Source organism: Theropithecus gelada, chromosome 1, assembly GCF_003255815.1.
Source record: "Theropithecus gelada isolate Dixy chromosome 1, Tgel_1.0, whole genome shotgun sequence".
In the NCBI taxonomy this organism is placed as follows: Eukaryota; Metazoa; Chordata; class Mammalia; order Primates; family Cercopithecidae; genus Theropithecus; species Theropithecus gelada.
This window is the reverse complement of record NC_037668.1, coordinates 74084259-74104452: the sequence shown is the minus strand read 5'-3', so window position 1 is coordinate 74104452 and position 20194 is coordinate 74084259. Positions and strand designations below refer to the sequence as shown.

Sequence of the window (20194 nt, the reverse complement as noted above, 5' to 3'; positions counted from 1 at the left end):
GATGATATCCTGATTTCCAGCTTGGGTCCTGGGTGGTGCTATTCAGTGAGACAGGAAGCAGGAAGAATAACATATCTGGGAGGAGACCAAGTTCAGTTTTGGACATGCCTATGACGACACCCCTAGATAGATCCTCAATAATTGGAGTCCTGTAATCCTACCTGTTAACCACTCTGTCCAGAAGATGGGAGAGGTATCATTAGTCAGCGCTGGTTGTTTGTTCCCTGGCTGTCGCTCGTTGGAGGTCTGACTGGCGAGGCCATAGAGGTAGGGGGTGCCACTGCTACCACTGGGTCGGGCCTAGTGAGTCTCCCTTTGTGGCCTGGTCAGCCAGGCAGTTTCTCTGGGCATAGTCATGTTATATGAGCTCAAGGATTGGGTTGTCAGACTGTTCCCAAAGAGAATTCAAGGAGGGGGACGGTGCTCTGTGCTGTGGAGATTACCGTCTCTATTTTACAGCTGAGGAAACTAAGGCTCAGGAATTGAGTGGCAGAGCCAGGAGGTGAATGAAGGTCTGCATGATGTCTTCTTACAGTACGAGCTGCCACATATCAATGGTGACATCTGCTCTAAGAGGGCAGGGAAAGCACCAGGGCCATGGTTCCTTGGGGTAGGAATGCCATTTGGGGAGTAGGGGGTATCAGGAAGGAGACAGGGACAGTTTCCTGGAGGTGGTACCATTTGTGTTGTCCTAGAAGCATCATCTTGTTTTCTGTTTCTCTAGCTAGCAATCATTGACAATCACTTGTTGCCTGCAGTGAGGGAGACCTTGTTGTCTGAAGGGGCTCTAGGCAGAATGTGTCCTTGGACCTCAAAAAGTGGCAAGCTGGAATTCCTGCAGACAGCTCCCATAGGCAAGCCTGACATGGGGGCGCTTCTACCTCAGTCTCTGGCATTGGTCAGCTGGGGCATCCCTTTTGCACTGGTACTTCATTGGCAGCTGGAAACCCAGTTGTCTATTCATTTTCATATCAGGGTCAGCACAAGTTTATGTTGTGTTCTCAGGTTTTATTTTACTTAAAAAAAAGCATCATGGAATACAGTGATAGATTCTGTCTAAAGAAGGACTGGCGATTATGAGAAAAACTTTCTGTGGATAATTGAGGGAAGGTTTTAAGACATAAAAGAAATGTCAATAACCTTCATCATCATCCATCAAGCATTTTCCCTCAGGTGTCTGAAAGGCTGAAGCAGCCTAATGTGGTATAAAGGAGTGGCCATATTCTTCATAGGTAAGAACAGGTGACTTCCCAAATAATGTTTAACTAATGTTTGTTCATTGTAGAAAACTTGAAAAATACAGGCAAATAAAAAGAAAAAATATATAAGGTATCCTTTAAGAAATAAACAGTGTGGTCGGGCGTGGTGGCTGGTGTCTGTAGTCCCAGCACTTTGGAAAGCCAAGGTGGGTGGATCACTTGAGGTCAAGAGTTTAAGACTAGCCTAACTAACATGGTGAAACCTCATCTCTACTAAAAATACAGAATATTAGCCGGGCGTGGAGGTGCACACCTGCAGTCCCAGCTGCTCCAGAGGCTGAGGCAGGAGAATCGCTTGAACCTGGAAGGCGGAGGTTGCAGTGAACTGAAATCATGCCATCCATTGCACTACAGCCTGGGTGACAGAGCGAGACTTTATCTCAGAAAAAAGAAAGAAAAAGTGGCCGGGCGCGGTGGCTCAAGCCTGTAATCCCAGCACTTTGGGAGGCCGAGGCGGGTGGATCACAAGGTCAGGAGATCGAGACCATCCTGGCTAACATGGTGAAACCCCGTCTCTACTAAAAATACAAAAAACTAGCCGGGCGAGGTGGCGGGCGCCTGTAGTCCCAGCTACTCGGAGGCTGAGGCGGGAGAATGGCGTGAACCCGGGAGGCGGAGCTTGCAGTGAGCCGAGATCGCGCCACTGCACTCCAGCCTGGGCAACAGAGCGAGACTCCGTCTCAAAAAAAAAAAAAAAAAAAAAAAGAAAGAAAAAGAAAAAGAAATAAACGCTGCTTGGCCAAGCGCAGTGGCTCATGCCTGTAATCCCAACACTTTGGGAGGCCAAGGCAGGCAGATCATGAGGTCAGGAGTTTGAGACCAGCCTGGCCAACATGGTGAAACCCCGTCTCTACTAAAAATACAAAAATTAGCCAGGCAGGGTTTGCAGTGAGTCGAAATTGTGCCACTGTACTCCAACCTGGGCGACAGAGCAAGACTGTCTTGGAAAAAAAATAATAAATAAATAAACACTGCTCTCACTTTTTATATATGGAAATCAGAGTATCACGTATTTTTAAATTTTGGGGTATATGTGGTTTTCTTTTACATGACTAATATTATACCACATAGACAGTTTTGTATGTTGCTTTATTTAATTTATTTATTTGTTTGTTTGTTTATTTATTTATCTGAGATGGAGTCTCACTCTGTCACCTAGGCTGGAGTGCGATGAGGCGATCTCAGCTCACTGCAACCTCTGCTTCCTGGGCTCAAGTGATCCTCCTGAGTAGCAGGAAATACAGGCACACACCATCACTCCCAGCTAATTTTTGTATTTTTTTGTAGAGATGGGGTTTTGCCATGTTGTCCAGGCTGATCTCTAACTCCTGGGCTCAAGTGGTCCCCTACCTGGGCCTCCCAAAGTGCTGGGATTACAGGCATGAGCCACCCCACTCAAGCCACCATGCTCCGCCTATTTTACCGAACTCTTATCCTTAGATGTATAAATTGTTTCTAATTTTTGCTATTCTGAAAATACTATGAAGAAAATCTTTATGCATAAATCTTTGTCGATATTTTGGCTTACATTCTTTCCTTCTTTTTCTGAAATTGGGTCTTGTTCTGTTGCCCAGACAGGAGTGCAGTGGCTATTCACAGGTTGTCATAGCACATTATAGCCTTGAACTCCTGGGCTCCAGCGATCCTCCTGGCTCAACCTCCTAAGTAACTGGGACTATAGGTGCATGACACCATGCCTGGCTTGGATTATTTTCTTACAATTTTTTCTGAAAGTGGAATTACTGGGTCAGAGGATCAAAATATTTTTAAGGATCTTGACATATATTGCCAAAATGCTTTCCAGAAAGGTTGTGCCAATTACATGCCATCACCCTAATATTAATGTGCCTGTCTTATGACATAGCACTGAGTATTAACATTTTAAAAATCCTTGGCTGGGGCTGGGCGTGGTGGCTCATGCCTGTAATCCCAGCACTTTGGGAGGCCGAGATGGGTGGATCACGAGGTCAGGAGATCGAGACCATCCTGGCAAACACAGTGAAACCCCGTCTCTATTAAAAATACAAAAAAATTAGCCAGGCGTGGTGGTGGGCGCCTGTAGTCCCAGCTACTCGGGAGGCTGAGGCAGGAGAATGGTGTGAACCCGGGAGGCGGAGCTTGCAGTGAGCCGAGATGGCGCCACTGCACTCTAGCCTGGGCGACAGAGCAAGACTCTGTCTCAACAAAAAAAAAAAAAAAGAAAAAAATCCTTGGCTGGGTGCAGTGACTCATGCCTGTAATCTCAGCACTTTGGGAGGCCAAGGCAAGAGGATCACTTGAGGCCAGGAATTTGAGAACAGCCTGGGCAACATACTGAGACACTGTTTCTACCCAAAAAAAAAAAAAAAAAGCTAGTGTGGTGATACATGCCTGTAGTTCCAGCTACTAAGGGAGGCTGAGGTTGGGGGATCATTTGAACCCAGGAGTTCAAGCCTGCAGTGAGCTATGATTGTACCACTGTACTCTGAGTGACAGAGTGAGATTCTGACTTAAAAAAAAAACCCGCCGGGCACGGTGGCTCAAGCCTGTAATCCCAGCACTTTGGGAGGCCGAGACGGGCGGATCACAAGGTCAGGAGATCGAGACCAGCCTGGCTAATATGGTGAAACCCCGTCTCTACTAAAAAATACAAAAAACTAGCCGGGTCAGGTGGCGGGCTCCTGTAGTCCCAGCTACTCGGGAGGCTGAGGCAGGAGAATGGCGTAGACCTGGGAGGCGGAGCTTGTAGTGAGCTGAGATGCGGCCACTGCACTCCAGCCTGGGCGACAGAGCGAGACTCCATCTCAAAAAAAAAAAAAAAAAAAAAATCCTTGCAAATCTGATAAATGAATCATTACTTTTTGGGTGTTCAGTAGTTTATTGGAGGACCAAGAGGCATAGTTTCATCAGGTCAATGATGTGGTCCAATCTAACTGGTGAATTCCTCTACTGATCAGACTATCTCCCTAACTACATTGATGCGGTTTGGCCATTATTGTTTTTTACTTTCCTGGGAGTCTCTCCTCCTTTTGGTTGCAGTCTCCCCATTTTCCTTTGGGGAACACTCTTCCCCATCTTGGTCCGTGTGTTCCAAATGGGCCTAGTCCACACCTGAATTCCAGGGATGGGCATTGAAATCTTATCTTGGCCAATCGTGACAAAAATTGGTTTAGTGATGGGCATTTCACCCAAGTGGGGCAATGAGTGCCTTTTGCTGGAATAAATGGGAGGGACAGAGGCCCTCTCTCCTGTTATGGGGTTGAGGACAGGGAACTGAAGCTGAAGAATGTAGGCCTGGAGACGGCTATTGTCTGAATCCATAGCAGCAACATCAGGAGGATTGAGAGGCTTTGGCCTTGAACATGCCTCAGCCTCCTGAGTAGCTGGGATAACAGGCACACACCACCACGCCTGGCTAATTTTTTATATTTTTAGTAGAGGCAGGGTGTCACCATATTGGTTAGGCTGGTCTTGAACTCCTGACTTCGTGATCCGCCCACCTCGGCCTCCCAAAGTGCTGGGATTACAGGTGTGAGCCACTTCTCCTGACTGTAATCTATTGTTATTAAGATGACAACTTAGTCTTTAACCTTGTCAACCATTCTTTTTTGATAATGATTTGTGATTCTCCCTTTATCCCAGTTCTGTTTCTCTGACTCATGATCTTTTTAGCCTATAATCTTTCTTCTGCAGTTTGTTAATCAGTCACTAAATGTACCAACACCTGCTATATGCTACACCCTAGGCTGTAGGACTTTCTTTAGATGCCTACTGTCCCATGGGGGAGAGAACAGCTGTACATTAGTAGCCACTGTATAAAGCAGAGCAGGCCCAAGAGAATAACAAGTGCAGTGCTCTGGGAGTTCAGAGGTGAGCTCATGGAAGGCTTTCTGGAAGAGGTGGCCCTTGGACTGACCTCTGAGGATGGATGAAGATGAGGTGGAGAGGGCATTCTGGGAAGAAGGAAAGGCGTGAGACACTAGCATGCCCAAGTCACAAGTGGGGTGGGGGAAACTGGCTGATATAGTACAAGCATGGTATGTTGGAAGGTGAGAAGTGGAGAGCAGACCCTAATGTGACTTAATTAAGTTAGGGAGTTTGGATGTATTCTGAGAATGATAAAGAGCCATCAGACACTTTTGGACAGGCAGTGATATAGTCACAATTGTGTTTTCAAATGATTTCTCTCACTGCGGTGGAGGAGGACAGCTTAGAGTCAGCAAGAATGGGGGTGAGGAGTAGGATGGGGTAACCCAGGAGGCTGTAACAGCTGTCATAGTGAGTAATGATGAAGCTTTAGGAATGGAAATGGAGAGAAGTGATGATAGAAATGCAGGGAGAAACAAAGGATGTGCTGCCTGCTCCCTAAGGATTATCAGGGAGCATATAGAAATTGCCCAAATATGATTGCAATAAAAATGTGCTGCTAACTTTTCTCAAATTGGGCTTTGGGTGGTTGAGGTCAGGTATTTTCAGTCCCCTCCATAGAGGTATTATGAAATACCTTTCAGAAGGGAAGATAGAGAGGAATAACATGTGTTTGCCCTGGGCACCTTCTTGTTTTGGCATCTGATAACTGCACAAAGCTTCAGCACCTTTGGGCACTTTGGCCATCACCCCGTCCTTCAAGGACCAACTTTCTGAACAGGGATTTTTCTTGGAGTCCTTGCTGACTCTAAACTCTCCTCTTCCACTGCAGTGAGAGGAGCTTGAATTGAGAGCTGGAGAATTGAGTTTTGGCCCTGGGAATATAAGGTTTAAAGTGAATAAGGCTATGATTTCCACATAATCATTCCAAAAGGCTGTTTTGACTTTCTAAATGGTCCATCCAACTGAAGAAATCATCCCAAGTTCAGTAATTTGGGGAAGTCTGGATCTGCTGAGCCCCTAGTTCATTTTAAGAGGAAAGTCAGCCTATGGTCAGGCGCAGTGGCTTATGTCTTATAATCCCAGCAATTTGGGAGGCCGAGGTGAGCAAAAAGCTTGAGCTTCTGAGTTCGAGACCACCCTGGGCAACATGGCGAAACGCTGTCTCTACAAAAAATATGAAAAATAGCTGGGTGTGCTGGCATGTGCTTGTAGTCCCAGCTACTTGGGAGGCTGAGGTGGAAGGATGGCTTGAGCCCAGGAGGCAGAAGTTGCAGTGAGCTGAGATCACACCACTGCACTCCAGCCTGGGCGATAAAGCCAGACCTTGCCTCAAAATAAATAAATAGGAAAGCCAATCCAAACCTCAGGCCCTGGGATTTATGATTCTAGTTGCCTGAATCCATAGCAGCAACATCAGGATGATTGAGAGGCTTTGACCTTGAACATGGGTGATTGTTCTGTCACTTCCTATGTAATTTTCCTATTGACAGATAGAAGGAGTCCTGTGGGCAGACTTTGGAGTGAAAGAAATTGCAGGGGGTTGAGGAGCAGGAGACAATGATCATAATAGCCCAGCTGTGCATTTTTTAGCTTCAAGTGTTTTTGTTCACATTAGCTAATTAACTGACAGTTTGTCCAAGTGGAGCTGAGGGATGGTAGGAGACAGGGAACTCATGGCCGATCATGCTTCCAGGGTCTGGAGGGGACTGATAACATGACTGCAGTACCAGGGCCAGAGTGTGTGTGTGGACAGCTAATGGACAGAAGCTAATTGACAGGCGCTTGGGCCTGTGTGCATGATGGTCAGCTGGTTTGTCCACAACAGTGTGATAAATGCCCCATTCAGTCCAGGAGCAGTCACGGCTCAGAGATACCCAGTCAGGCTCTGTTACTGATCTGATAACAAACGCATGGGGTATTAGCTACTTCACCACAGATGTTGTCTCTGGAGAACTGTCTCTGTGTCCAGGAGACAGAATGAGATTCTTCAGGGTTAGAAATGTCACATATCTTTTTTTTTTTTTTTTTTGAGACAGAGTCTCACTCTGTTGCCCAGGCTGGAGTACAGTGGCCCGATCTTGGCTCACTGCAACCTCGGACTCTGGGGTTCAAACGATTCTCCTGTCTGCCTCTGGGAGTAGCTGGGATTACAGGTGTGCGCCACCATGCTTGGCTAATTTTTGTATTTTTTGTAGAGACGAGGTTTCGCAATGGCCAAGCTGACAATTTTTTTTTTCAAATATTTATTTTATGTACAAAGAGCTATCATGGTTTTTCATTGAGTAGATGCCCTGGATAATCTTTGGAAGGAAGATCATTTAGTCCAACTTAATGAAGCCGATATCCTTCCCGTACTGACAGAAACACTGGCGGCACATATTGAGGCCATATTTCCGGATCAGACCGTGCCGGTTTGAACAGACGCGACAAGAGCGAGATCCCTGGCCGAATTTCCGTGGTTGGCTCCAGTACAATTGCTGGTGACCCATCTTGCTCTCAGGAGTGCAACTAGGTAAAAGGAAAAAGTGACAATTTTTTTTTAAACAGGAAATTTTTGCATCAAAACCCAGCCAGCAGTGAATCCTATTATTCACTCTCTACGTTCTATGAGAAATACCAGGAAGAGCATGCACATTTATAGAAACGTGTGTGCCAGCACAGCCCATAATAACTCAGTGGAGGCATCTATAGTTTCACATTTTAAGATACACTTTTTACAATTTATGCAAGTTAATTTTACTCTTTCTCATGTACATTACTATGGGTCTAAACCAGGGGTCAACAAACTTTTACTGTAAAGAGCCAGATAGTAAATATTTTAGGCCTTATGGACATATAATTTCTGTTATAAATACTGGGATCTGCCAGGCCTCCACAGACAATACATAAATGAATGAGCATGACTTTATTTATGGATATTGAAATTTGAATTTATATAATTTTCACAAGATATTATGCTTCTTGAGATTTTTTTCCCCATCATTAAAAAATGTAGATGTACCCATAACAATTAAATTAAAAAAAAAATTAGGCTGGGCATGGCGGCTTACACCTGTAATCTCAGCACTTTGGGAGGCCAAGGTGGGCAGACAGCTTGAGCCAAGGAGTTTAAGACCAGCCTGGGCAACTTGACAAAACCCCATCTCTACAAAAACAAACAAACAAAAAGTATAAAAATTAGCTGGTCATGGTGGCACGCACCTGTAGTCACAGCTACTCAGGGGGCTGAGGTGGAAGGATCACTTGAGCTTTGGTAGGTTGAGGCTGCATTGAGCTGAGATTGTGCCACTGCATTCCAGCCTGGGTGACAGAGCGAGACCTTGTCTCAAAAAAAAGAAAAAGAGAAAAGAAAAAGGAAACAAAAACGTGTGGAGCAGCATTCTAGGCACTGGCTATACAGAGATGTAAACCATATATCTGACTCCGCAGAATTTCCTGGTTTTGTTGTTGTTGTTGTTTTGTTTTGTTTGTTTGTTTGTTTTTGAGACACAGTCTCCTCTGTCATCCAGGCTGGAGTGCATAGTATGATGATCATGGCTCACTGAGCCTTGAACGCCTGGGCTCAAATGATTCTCCTACCTCAGCTTCTTGAGTAGTTGGGACCACCCACAGCTAATTTTTTGTATTTTTTGTAGAGATGGGGTTTTGCCATGTTACTTGGGCTGGTCTCTAACTCCTGGGTTCAAGCGATTCTCCCACCTTGGCCTCCCAAAGTGCAAGGATTTCAGGTATGAGTCACTGTGCCTGGGCAGAATTTATTTTCTAGGTGAAGTTATAGGCATTGAACAAAAAACATAAGTAAAGTTATTTTAGATTGTGATGCATCCTAGTAAGACATTAAAATAGGAATAAAAGTTAATGTGGAGAGGGCTTCTTTGGCTAGCACTGTAAGGGAAGGCCATTTTGAGGAGGTGAAATTTGGGCTGAGACCTGAATGAAGAGAAGGAGACAGTTATAGTGAAGATCTGGGGGAAAGAACATTCTAGGTAGAGGGAGAGCAGGTACCTATAAAGAACCTGAGGCCTATCAGATCCTGACAGATAAAAGGCTGAAGCAGATGTAAATGAGTGGTTGTGTGTTGGGAGGGTGAGGGTTAAAAGGAGATGAGGTAAGAGACAGGGGAGCTTCATAATGAGGCCTCCACTTAATCTCTATTCCTCATTCCCTCAGTTCTGTCTCTCACACTTTACTTTCTAGGATTCTGAACTTAACTTTTCTTTTGAGACAGGTGTTGCTCTGTCACCCAGGCTGGAGTGCAGTGGCATGACTATGGCTCACTGCAGCCTTAACCTCCCAGACTCAAGCTATCCTCCCACCTCAGCCTCCCAAGTAGCTAGCACTACAGGTGTGTACCACCACATCTGGTTATTTTTTAAATTTTTTTTGTGGAGTCGGGGGTCTCACTGTGTTGCCAGGGCTGGTCTCGAACTGCTGGACTCAAGCAATCTGCCCGCTTCAGCCTCCCAAAGTGCTGGGATTACAGGCGTGCACCACCATGCTCAAGAGGATTCTGAAGTTTTCTGTTCTCCAAACAAGCTGTTCTTTTTTATATTCATGAGTTTTGCATAGGCCTCAAGCTGGAATGCGTGGTTGTAACCACTGTCTCCTTCCTTTCAGCAATAGAATTTCCCCGAGTTTTAACAGGGCCTACGTTTAGAGCTTCCTACTCAACCTGAACTACCTGCTTATTTCTGAGTTTCTTTATTGCCTCATGGTACTTTATACGTCTATCATAGTTTTCCACTAGTTAAGCAGCACTGACTAGGAGTCTAAGTCATGCACTGTGTGATAAATAAGGAGTTTGTGGTTTAGAGGGAAAGACAGACATGTGGCAAATAATTGTGAATGGTGATAGTACACTCTCTGTGAGAAGTGAGTTGAGGGGAGTACAGACATCCTTCATTCTTCCTTTCTCCTCAACTCCCACATCCAATTCTAACAAGATGAAAAAGTCTGTATTGCCCAGATCTTGGGAAACACAACGGGAAAGAGAGGAGGAAGTCAGGTAGTATCAGGACAGCAGTTACAAGTCACACCAGCCTCAAGGAGGCAGATTCCGGCCCCACCAGCAGAGGCGGCAGCAGCCAGGACAGAAAACATTGTCCCCGCTGGAAGCCAAAGTAGGTTGCTGCTTGTGGTCACTATTGGAGATGCAGCAAGCTCCTGGGGGCCATCTGCCATAGAAGCTGAACAAGTAGTATGCTGGCAAGGTGACCAGCCATTCAAGAACTTACTATCAACTCAAGAGGCCCTGGAGAAACTATTTAAAATGACTGAAGGACACTTTGAGGTAGGGCTAATTCCTACAAGTAGGAAAGTGGGTGCTTATCCTAGAGTAAGTTGGGTAAAAAAAGTTATTAAATAATATCTAATTTGGTAGTTACAGGCACATGAGGCTGAGGATATGTGGATTATATTTTGAATTATTTTGAATCTTATTGAAGTTTATATCCATGCCATGGACTCATCATTACCTCTAAAAATAAAGCCAATTGATATTTAGTGCAAGGATGAAGATAACATTGGAAAATTTGCACGTGGAGGTAGATGTAGACTTCCAGAAGCCTCTAAGAATGGTGAGATTCAAAATAACTGTGAAAAAGAAAACCACATAAAATTGAAAAGACTGTGCAAATTCTATTAAGTTCCTGAACAAATAAAGAGAGCCCAGCAAGGTCTTCAGGAGGGGGGACAACACAACCTTACTAAAGTTTGCTAAAGATGTTAATCAGCCTACAATCCAAGAGAGATACCAGGTAATGGAGTTGTTGTGTTAGATATGGTTAGACATATCTCCATAAGAAAACAACCCAACAACCACCAGAATCATTGGCCTAGTTATTGGGGGAGAGGTGAAGGAAAGGCTATTTAGTTAATCTACAGACTTATGAGGATCTGAAAGTTGACGATATTTTTAGGAAAGGTCACCCCTAGCATGGGGAAATAGTGCTCTTGGCTGGGGTGCTCTGCTGAGATGCTGTGGGTGGTAGATGCCAGATATGGAGAAGTGATAGCAGAACCTCTTAGTCTGGCAAGGGGAATTTTCAAGCCTCAATATTAGTTGGCTGAGGGTTGAATGCTCTGACAAAGCTAGCAGTGAGGAGGGTTTATAACCACAGGGATGTTCTGAATTTTTCTCTGTTGTATCAGAGGGTGACAGAAAAGATACTTCTGAACCAGGACTGAAGAAACTCTTATAGAAGGCAGAGGAAACAGGAGCTAGAGATTCGAACAGCATGAATCAGGTTTCCTGTATAATAGGTGAGTTTTAGGTCTATTCCAGGATAAGACTTTGGGGAAAATTCCAGCTGCCAAACCCAGGGTAGTCTTTTAGATTCTTCTACTTTTTGAAACTAACATGAAAAATGGAGGAGGAGAGGCAGCTGCAGCTATGGAGTGGAGAAAACTCAATCAACTGAGGTGATTGTAGATACCCAGCAAGGACTCCAATGACTACTACACATGTGGACTTCATGGGACAGATGAAGGTCCTTTAGGTTTGGGGGAAAGAGGTATAACCATGGACACCTGTGAGCCCCTAAAAGGCAGAACACTGGAGAAGTTGGGGATGAGAAGGCTCCTGGCCAAGAAGAAATCCCAGCTATAGCATTCCTAAAGTTGAAGAGCACCAGGGAACAAGGAACCAGGAATGGGCCTGGAGCTTGAACTGTCTTTATTATTATTATTTGTAGAAATGGAGTCTCATTATGTTGCGCAGGCTGGTCTCAAACTCCTGGCTCAAGTGACCCTCCCACCTTGGCCTCTCAAAGTATTGGGATTACAGGTGTGAACCACTGTGCCTGGCTGGGGTTGAGCCGTCTTCAACCTGCACAAGAGGAGGCCTCTGCCAGGCAAAGATCCCATCTTTTTCTTGTGGAGGGATAATCCTAGAAAGAGTGCAGCCATAAAAACACCAACTCTCAAGAGGTGCTTAATGACAAATTCACAAGTAGCAAGCACCAAGCCACCTCCCATCACAAAAATGGAATGGATCAGATGTGGCTTTGGGACCAATTGTCAGGCTTGAGTTTCCTACAGGACTTGTGGAGATGAGGGAAGAGATGAAAAATATGTGGGTATATGTTGGCAATGTTCAGGAGAGGTAGGTACATTGGTGGGGATCAAGTCTAGACTCTTTAAAAAGTGTTTACCAGCGGCTGAGCACAGTTGCTCATGCCTGTAACCTTAGCACTTTGGGAGGCCGAGGTGGGTGGATCACCTGAGGTCAGGAGTTCGAGACCAGCTTGACCCACATAGTGAAACCTCGACTCTACTAAAAATACAAAAAATGTTAGCTGGGCATGGTGGCGAATGCCTGTAATCCCAGTTACTCCTGAGGCTGAGGCAGGAGACTCGCTTGAACCTGGGAGGTGGAGGTTGCAGTGAGCTGAGATTGCGCCATTGCACACCAGCCTGGGCAACAAGAGCAAAACTCTGTCTCAATTAAAAAAAAAAAAAGGGTTTACCAGAAGCATGCAGGAATAGAGTATCTAGGTATTTTATCTTTATCCAGATGTGGAAGCCACAGCAAAATAAAGGGAGGGAAGAGCCAATAATTCCCATTTTCTCTGCTTCCACTCTGAGATCTCTAACTTAAAGTTTTAATTTGGGGGATTCCCCAAAATTCAAAAAGTAGAAAGAGAAGTTGCCATGGAAGGACCAAACCAAGAGTAGAGTTTTCTCTCTCCAAGAATGGGACTTAGTATAATGGGCTTCGGGTGAGTAGCATAAGTTAAATGATGGGAAACCCAGACTCTTTAGAAAATGGTACAGAAAGTCTGTGTTATCTTAGATGGATGATTTTTGAAATCACCTTAAAGACGTACTGATTGACTGCAGTAACTCTGGATTCTATATCCTATATATTCCCCTTTGTGATAGTGAAGGGAAAAAATCAGGTAATATCTGAGTTTGTGTGGATTTCCTGGCTCTCAATAGACATTCCACAATAGCCCAGCACACTGTGTTCCACATACAGGATAGCTTAGCCACTTCCTATGGAGTCAGTTGTTTCCAGCAATGAACGTCAGAGAAGGTATTATAATATCCCTACAAATGCATAAGAGGACATAAACAGAGGGGATTTTATCTGTCTTGTATAGGTCATCAATATGAAGGGATGGGGATTTCAGGAGTCCATGCTGTTACCAGAAAGGGGTTTCGATCCAGACCCCAAAAGGGGGTTCTTGGATTTCGTGCAAAGAGCTAGTGATTAAGGGCATTATCTCTGGATAATGGAAGCTGTCTTACTTTATTAAGAAAGTAAAGGGATAAAAGAATGGCTACTCCATAGACAGAGCAGCAGTATGTGCTGCTTGACTGAGTATACTTATGGTTATTTCTTGATTATGTGCTAAATAAGGAGTGGATTATTCTCGAGTTTACAGGGATTTCCTGGAAATCTTCCTTTTAGAACATATAGGGTAACTTCTCGGCTGGGTGCAGTGGCTTATGCCTGTAATCCCAGCATTTTGGGAGGCCGAGGCAGGTGGATCCCTTGAGGTCAAGAGTTTGAGATCAGCCTGGCCAACTTGGCGAAACCCTGCCTCTGCTAAAAGTATAAAAAATAGCTGGGCGTGGTGGCGCATGCCTGTAGTCCCAGCTACTTGGGAGGCTGAGGCAAGAGAATTGCTTGAACCCAGCAGGCTGCAGTGAGCCGAAATCGCACCACTGCATTCCAGCCTGGGTGACAAAGCAAGACTCAGTCTCAAACAAAAACAAAAACAAAAACCACACACACACAAAGAACATATAGGGTAACTTCTGGATGTTGCCATGGTATTTGTAAACTGTTATGGCACTGCTGGGAGTGTCTTTTTTTTTTTTTTGAGACGGAGTCTTGCTCTGTTGCCCAGGCTGGAGTGCAGTGGCACAATCTTGGCTTACTGCAACCTCTGCCTCCTGGGTTCATGCCATTCTCCTGCCTCAGCCTCTCAAGTAATTGGGATTACAGGCACCTGCCATCATGCCATAATTTTTGTATTTTTCTAAAGACAGGGGTTTCACCATGTTGCCCAGGCTGATCTTGAACTGACTTCAGGTGATCCATCCCCCTCAGCCTCCCAAAGTGCTGGGATTACTTGCGCCCAGCTGGGAGTATCTTTTAGCATGCTAATACATTACAATTAGCATATAATGAGCAGTGAGGGACCAGAGGTCATTTTCGTGGCCATCTTGGTTTTGATGGGTTTTGGCCAGCTTCTTTACTACATCCTGTTTTATCAGTGGAGTCTTTGTGACCTGTGTCTTGTGCTGCCCTCCTGTCTCATCCTATGACTAAGAATCCCCTCCTGGGGATGCAGCCCAGCTGGTCTCAGCCTAATTTCACCCAGCCCCTATTTAAGATGGAGTTGCTCTGGTTTCAACGCTTAAAGATTGATGGAGAAAGTAATTTATCATTTGAATTGATCTGGAGGCATTTTTTTCATTTATATATTCATTCTCTATTTATTCATGTCTCTCTCTGTCTCCAAAATCTTGGAGGAGCACCAACAATGGCTCTTCAAGAGTAGTAAATATGTTTTCTTCTGCTCAGATTTTCTTTGAGAAGTCCTCTTCTCCAATTCTCAATCTCTGTAGCTTGAGTGCAGCTGATCCCTGGGTGGCTACATGACCTAGGCCTGGCCAATTAAAACATTCCACCTAACTGGACTCTAATTGGTTCAGGAGTAAGCATGTGATCCAAGTTAGGCTGATGAGCCTCAACTCCAGAACTTCGCAGTTATGTGGAGAAACTTGCACTCTGCTGGACAGAGTTGCTAATTGGATGCAATGTAACCCTGGAACTGCCTGACAGAATCCTTGTGACCTCCTGGGGAAACAACAGAGGGAAGGAGAACTGGGAACGAGTCTGGTTCTTGCTAACATTGTCTGGTTCTTGCTAACATTGTTTGAGCACCTCCACTCAGCTGTTCCTGAAGCAAGACTACCCCTTTATTTGTCTTAAGCTAGTTTTCTGTCACTTGTAACTGAAAAGTCATGCTAACACAACAGTGATACTGGACCATATGGAAGACTCGAGCCTGAAGTTGTTCCTTTACAGCTTCAGTAAATTTGCTTGATCTCATTAAAAGGTGTAATATCACCAAGGGGGTAAGCACAGGCCATGAGAAGATCTCCATTATTAACACTGGTCACTCTTCATCAACCTTTTTTTTTTTGAGACGGAGTCTCACTCTGTCGCCCAGGCTGGAGTGCATAGTGGTGTGATCTCAGCTCACTGCAAGCTCTGCCTCCTGGGTTCACGCCATTCTCCTGCCTCAGTCTCCCGAGTAGCTGGGACTATAGGTGCCTGCCACCATGCCCGGCTAATTTTTTGTATTTTTAGTAGAGACGGAGTTTCACCATGTTAGCCAGGATGGTCTCAATCTCCTGACCTCGTGATCCGCCCGCCTCGGCCTCCCAAAGTGCTGGGATTACAGGCGTGAGCCACCACGCCCGGCCTCTTCATCAACTTTTGAACATTGGAAACATTCATAATGTTTATGAAAAACTCTTCCAGGATTGCAAAATTCTTTAGTGTTTTAACTTGGCATTATCAGTGCAGACCCAGGGCACCAATTTAGAAGTCAGCTTAAAATCCAGAAGGAAGTCAATTTTCTTACTCCCTTGAACCCGTTTGAGAATTCAGTGCCTTGATAGTTTTGGTGAGCTACTTGGTTGAAGCTCGTCCTTGCAATTGCTGATCTAAATGGATGTTTGGAGGGCATCAGCATAAGGTATATGTTAGAAAAGTGAAGAAGAGGCCGGGCGTGGTGGCTCACGCCTGTAATCCCAGTACTTTGGGAGGCCGAGACAGGCGAATCATGAGGTCAGGAGATCGAGACCATCCTGGCTAACACTGTGAAACCCCATCTCTACTAAAAATACAAAAAATTAGCTGGGCGGGGTGGCAGGCGCCTGTAGTCCCAGCTACTTGGTAGGCTGAGGCAGGAGAATGGCATGAACCCGGGGGGCGGAGCTTGCAGCGAGTGGAGATCATGCCACTGCACTCCAGCCTGGGTGACACAGCGAGACTTGGTCTCAAAAAAAAAAAAAAAAAAAAAAAGAAAGTAAAGAAGAGTGAAAGTCTCTTGTTTTCGTTAGCACAAATTTGTCTGATAGTGAGGTGCAGCACTATTTTAAAAAACAGAGTTAGGCCGGGCGCGGTGGCTCAAGCCTGTAATCCCAGCACTTTGGGAGGCCGAGACGGGCGGATCACGAGGTCAGGAGATCGAGACCATCCTGGCTGACACGGTGAAACCCCGTCTCTACTAAAAAAATACAAAAAACTAGCCGGGCGAGGTGGCGGGCGCCTGTAGTCCCAGCTACTCGGGAGGCTGAGGCAGGAGAATGGCGTGAACCAGGGAGGCGGAGCTTGCAGTGAGCTGAGATCCGGCCACTGCACTCCAGCCTGGGCGACAGAGCGAGACTCCGTCTGAAAAAAAAAAAAAAAAAAAAAAAAAACAGAGTTCTGGCCAGGCACCGTGGCTCACGCCTGTGATCTCAGCACTTTGGGAGGCCAAGGAGGGCGGATCACGAGGTCAGGAGATCGAGACCATCCTGGCAAACATGGTGAAACCCTGTCTCTACTAAAAATACAAAAAATTAGCCGGGCGTGGTGGCGGATGCCTGTAGTCCCAGCTACTTGGGAGGCTGAGGCAGGAGAATGGTGTGAACCCCGGAGGTGGAGGTTGCAGTGAGCCAAGATCATGCCACTGCATTCCAGCCTGGGTGACAGAGTGAGACTCCATCTCAAAAAAAACAAAAACAAACAAAAACAGAGTTCCTGGACTGGCGTGGTGGCTCACACCTATAATCGCAGCACTTTGGGAAGCTGAGGTGGGTGGATCACTTGAGGTCAGGAGTTCAAGACCAGACTGGCCAACATGGTGAAACCCCGTCTCTACTAAAAATACAAAAATTAGCTGGGCCCTGTGGCAGGCAGCTGTAGTCCCAACTACAGGCTGAGGCAGGAGAATCGCTTGAACCTCGGAGCACGGGGTTACAGTGAGCCGAGATCACGTCACTGCACTCCAGAGCCTGGACGACAGAGTGAGATTCCGTCTCAAAAAATAAATAAAATAATAAAATAAAATAAAGTAAAAAACAGAGTTCCTGCTTCAAAAGTAGGAAATCACAGGTAAGTTCTGAGAAAGCAGGAGTGTCAGGTGCCAGATTACCCTCCCTCCAGCCCCTGCCCATTTGTTTCCCAGTGCTAGGCTGGTTGCTTCTAGTACAGGCCACTATAGGTCTGTGAGGGTGCAGATATTTTCTCTTCGCTGGTATACTCAGGCCACTCGGAGTGAGGCTGTGAGGCAGGTCTAGCAGGAAGCTCCTGTCTGTCTGGAATATCATGCTCATGGTGGCATTTAACTGTGTGGTCCATGGCAGATCATTACTACCCTAACCATGAATATAGAATTGGAGAGAGGAGAGATGGGCAGGGCCAAAACTTTGTGTGTGTGTGTGTGTGTGTGTGAGAAGAGTTGGAGGGGAGGGGGACTGTCCCTAAAATACTCAAGGTTTCCCAAGGGAGAGAGCTGGAGCCTGGAGCCTCCTCCAAGGGAGATAGCTTCAAGACCTGATCGATGGGGTTGTAGGGAACATTTGACATTTTTGGCTGCCTAGCATCTGAACACCCTTCCCATTTTGGAGGACTTCCAAATCAGATAGGACGCAGGGCCCATAAACTCTGATATGATATTGAGTATGTTGCCAGAAGATGCATGAATAAAATAAAGTGTGATTTTTAGAGTTTGGGGCTGCCTATTAAGTTCAAAATCTCTAATTGGAGGTATAATGTATAGACTGAAAGTGGGTGAGGAAAGTCACAGTGATTGACCAAAATAATTTACCACTGATAGCAGAATCCATGAAAAAAGCTGCATCCCTGCTTCTGTCGCATTTGGTCAGTATTAGAGTTCACAAGGAAGCCCTCTTCCAGGTACTACTCTAGAATCTTTGGGGAGCAGAGAGAAAACTGGACAGTGGTTCAGAGGGTAAAGGGAACTTAGGACTCTTGGGCTGCAAGTAACAGAATGTAGTTGGAGTCTCCTTAAATAAATAATACATTTATATAAGCAGCCCCATTAGACATGAAAAAGAGGGACTCCTGCCCTGGGTCCCATGTCTAGAGGGCCCTGCTTTGGTTCTTCTCTTCTGTCTTCATAGGATGAGAAATCCATATAGCCAAGGGTGCTTCTCCACCCAGATAAGTATTCCACTTATCTCCCCTCCCTGTTCTCAACTATGATTAATATCCTGAGTCCTGGAATTCTCTGCCCAAATGGACTTTAGCCTGTTTCTAGGAACCGCATGGGTTTTTTCTCTGGATCTGTTCTCCTAAGGATAGCATTGCCAGTATCAGCACCTTTAGACCCAAGAGGTGGTCAAGGGACAGCTATTTGTAAGGAGATTGCTATGGTTTGTATGTGGTTTATTCCCATCAAAACTCATGTTGAAAATTGATCCCCAACGTGACAGTGTTGGGAGGTAGGGACTAGTGGGAGGTATTTGGGTCATGGAGGAGGATGGGTCACAAATATATTAATACCCTCCTGTAGGGGTGAGTGAGGTCTTGATCTCATGGGAATAGATGAGTTAAAAGAGCCTTGTTTCCTTGGTTTCTTTCTCTTGCATCCTCTCACCATATGATCTCTGAACATGCCAGCTCCCCTTCCACTCTGCACCATGAATGGAAGCAGCATGAGGCTCTCACCAGATGTGGCTGTTCAACTTTGAACTTTTCCAGCCAACAGAATCATGAGTCAAAATAAATATATATATATATTTTTAAATTATCCAGCCTTGGCTGGGCGCAGTGGCTCATGCCTGTAATCCCAGCACTTTGGGAGGCTGAGGTGGGCCGATCACGAGGTCAGGAGGTCGAAACCATCCTGGCTAACAAGGTGAAACCCTGTCTCTACTAAAAATACAAAAACAATTAGCCTGGAGTGGTGGTGGGCACCTGTAGTCCCAGCTACTCAGGAGGCTGAGGCAGGTGAATGGCATGGACCCGGGAGGCAGAGCTTGCAGTGAGCCAAGATCACACCACTGCACTCCAGCCTGGGCAACAGAGCGAGATTCCGTCTCAGAAAGAAAAAAAATTATCCAGCCTCAGGTATTCTGTTATAGCAACACAAAATGGACTAAGACAGGGATGGATGGAAGGAGCTTGGACATGTATACAAAGACTCCCTTGACAGTCTCACAGTGTAGGATAGAGCCAAGGGTAGGAAGAGAAAGGGGTCAGTTCTCTCCCTCCCATCTCCCCAACGTTTTGTCAGAACTCTAACGATCTGTGAATTCTAAATTTCAACCCAGACTTCTTCTTCTTCTTCTTCTTTTTTTTTTTTTTTTTTGAGATGGAGTTTCGTTTTTGTTGCCCAGGCTGGAGTGCAGTGGCGCGATCTCTGCTCACTGCAACCTCCGCCTTCTGGGTTTAAGTGATTCTCCTGCCTCAGTCTCCTGAGTAGCTGGTATTACAGGCATGCACCACCACACCTGGCTAATTTTGTATTTTTAGTAGAGATGGGGTTTCTCCATGTTGGTCAGGCTGGTCTCAAACTCCCGACCTCAGTGATCCACCCACCTCGGCCTCCCAAAGTGCTGGGGTTACAGGCGTGAGCCACGGCGCCCAGCCTTAACCCAGTCTTCTGAGTTTGCATGAAGATATATTTGGCAAGATAGGAGAATTGAGGTGTTTTTTTGTTGTTGTTGTTTTTTTTTTTTTTTTTGAGACGGAGTCTCTGTCTGTTGCCAGGCTAGAGTGTAGTGGCACAATCTCGGCTCACTGCAACCTCCACCTCCCAGGTTCAAGTGATTCTCCTGCCTCAGCCTCCCAAGTAGCTGGGACTACAGGTGCATGCCACCATGCCCAGCTAATTTTTGTATTCTTAGTAGAGATGGAGTTTCACCATGTTGACCAGAATGGTCTCAATCTCTTGACCTTATGATCCACCCACCTTGGCCTCCCAAAGTGCTGGGATTACAGGCGTGAGCCACCACACCCGGCCGAGGATTGAGTATTTTTTATTTAGTGGTTGACCTGATTGGTAACTTTCAAGTATTTTGACATATGGTATATGGCCCTCCATTTATATTCT

General features: G+C 45.6%; 1 protein-coding gene and 1 pseudogene across 2 annotated transcripts in view; one reads left to right on the top strand and one right to left on the bottom strand.

Moving 5' to 3' along the window:
- The window catches only part of PIK3R3 (phosphoinositide-3-kinase regulatory subunit 3), a 138124-nt gene that overhangs the window by 10682 nt on the left and 107248 nt on the right, over positions 1–20194 (top strand). The gene's annotated exons all lie outside the window — the stretch shown is intronic.
- Positions 7338–7621, bottom strand: LOC112614593 (annotated as a pseudogene). The gene has a single exon (XR_003117100.1). The product of XR_003117100.1 is annotated as a 40S ribosomal protein S29 pseudogene (transcript).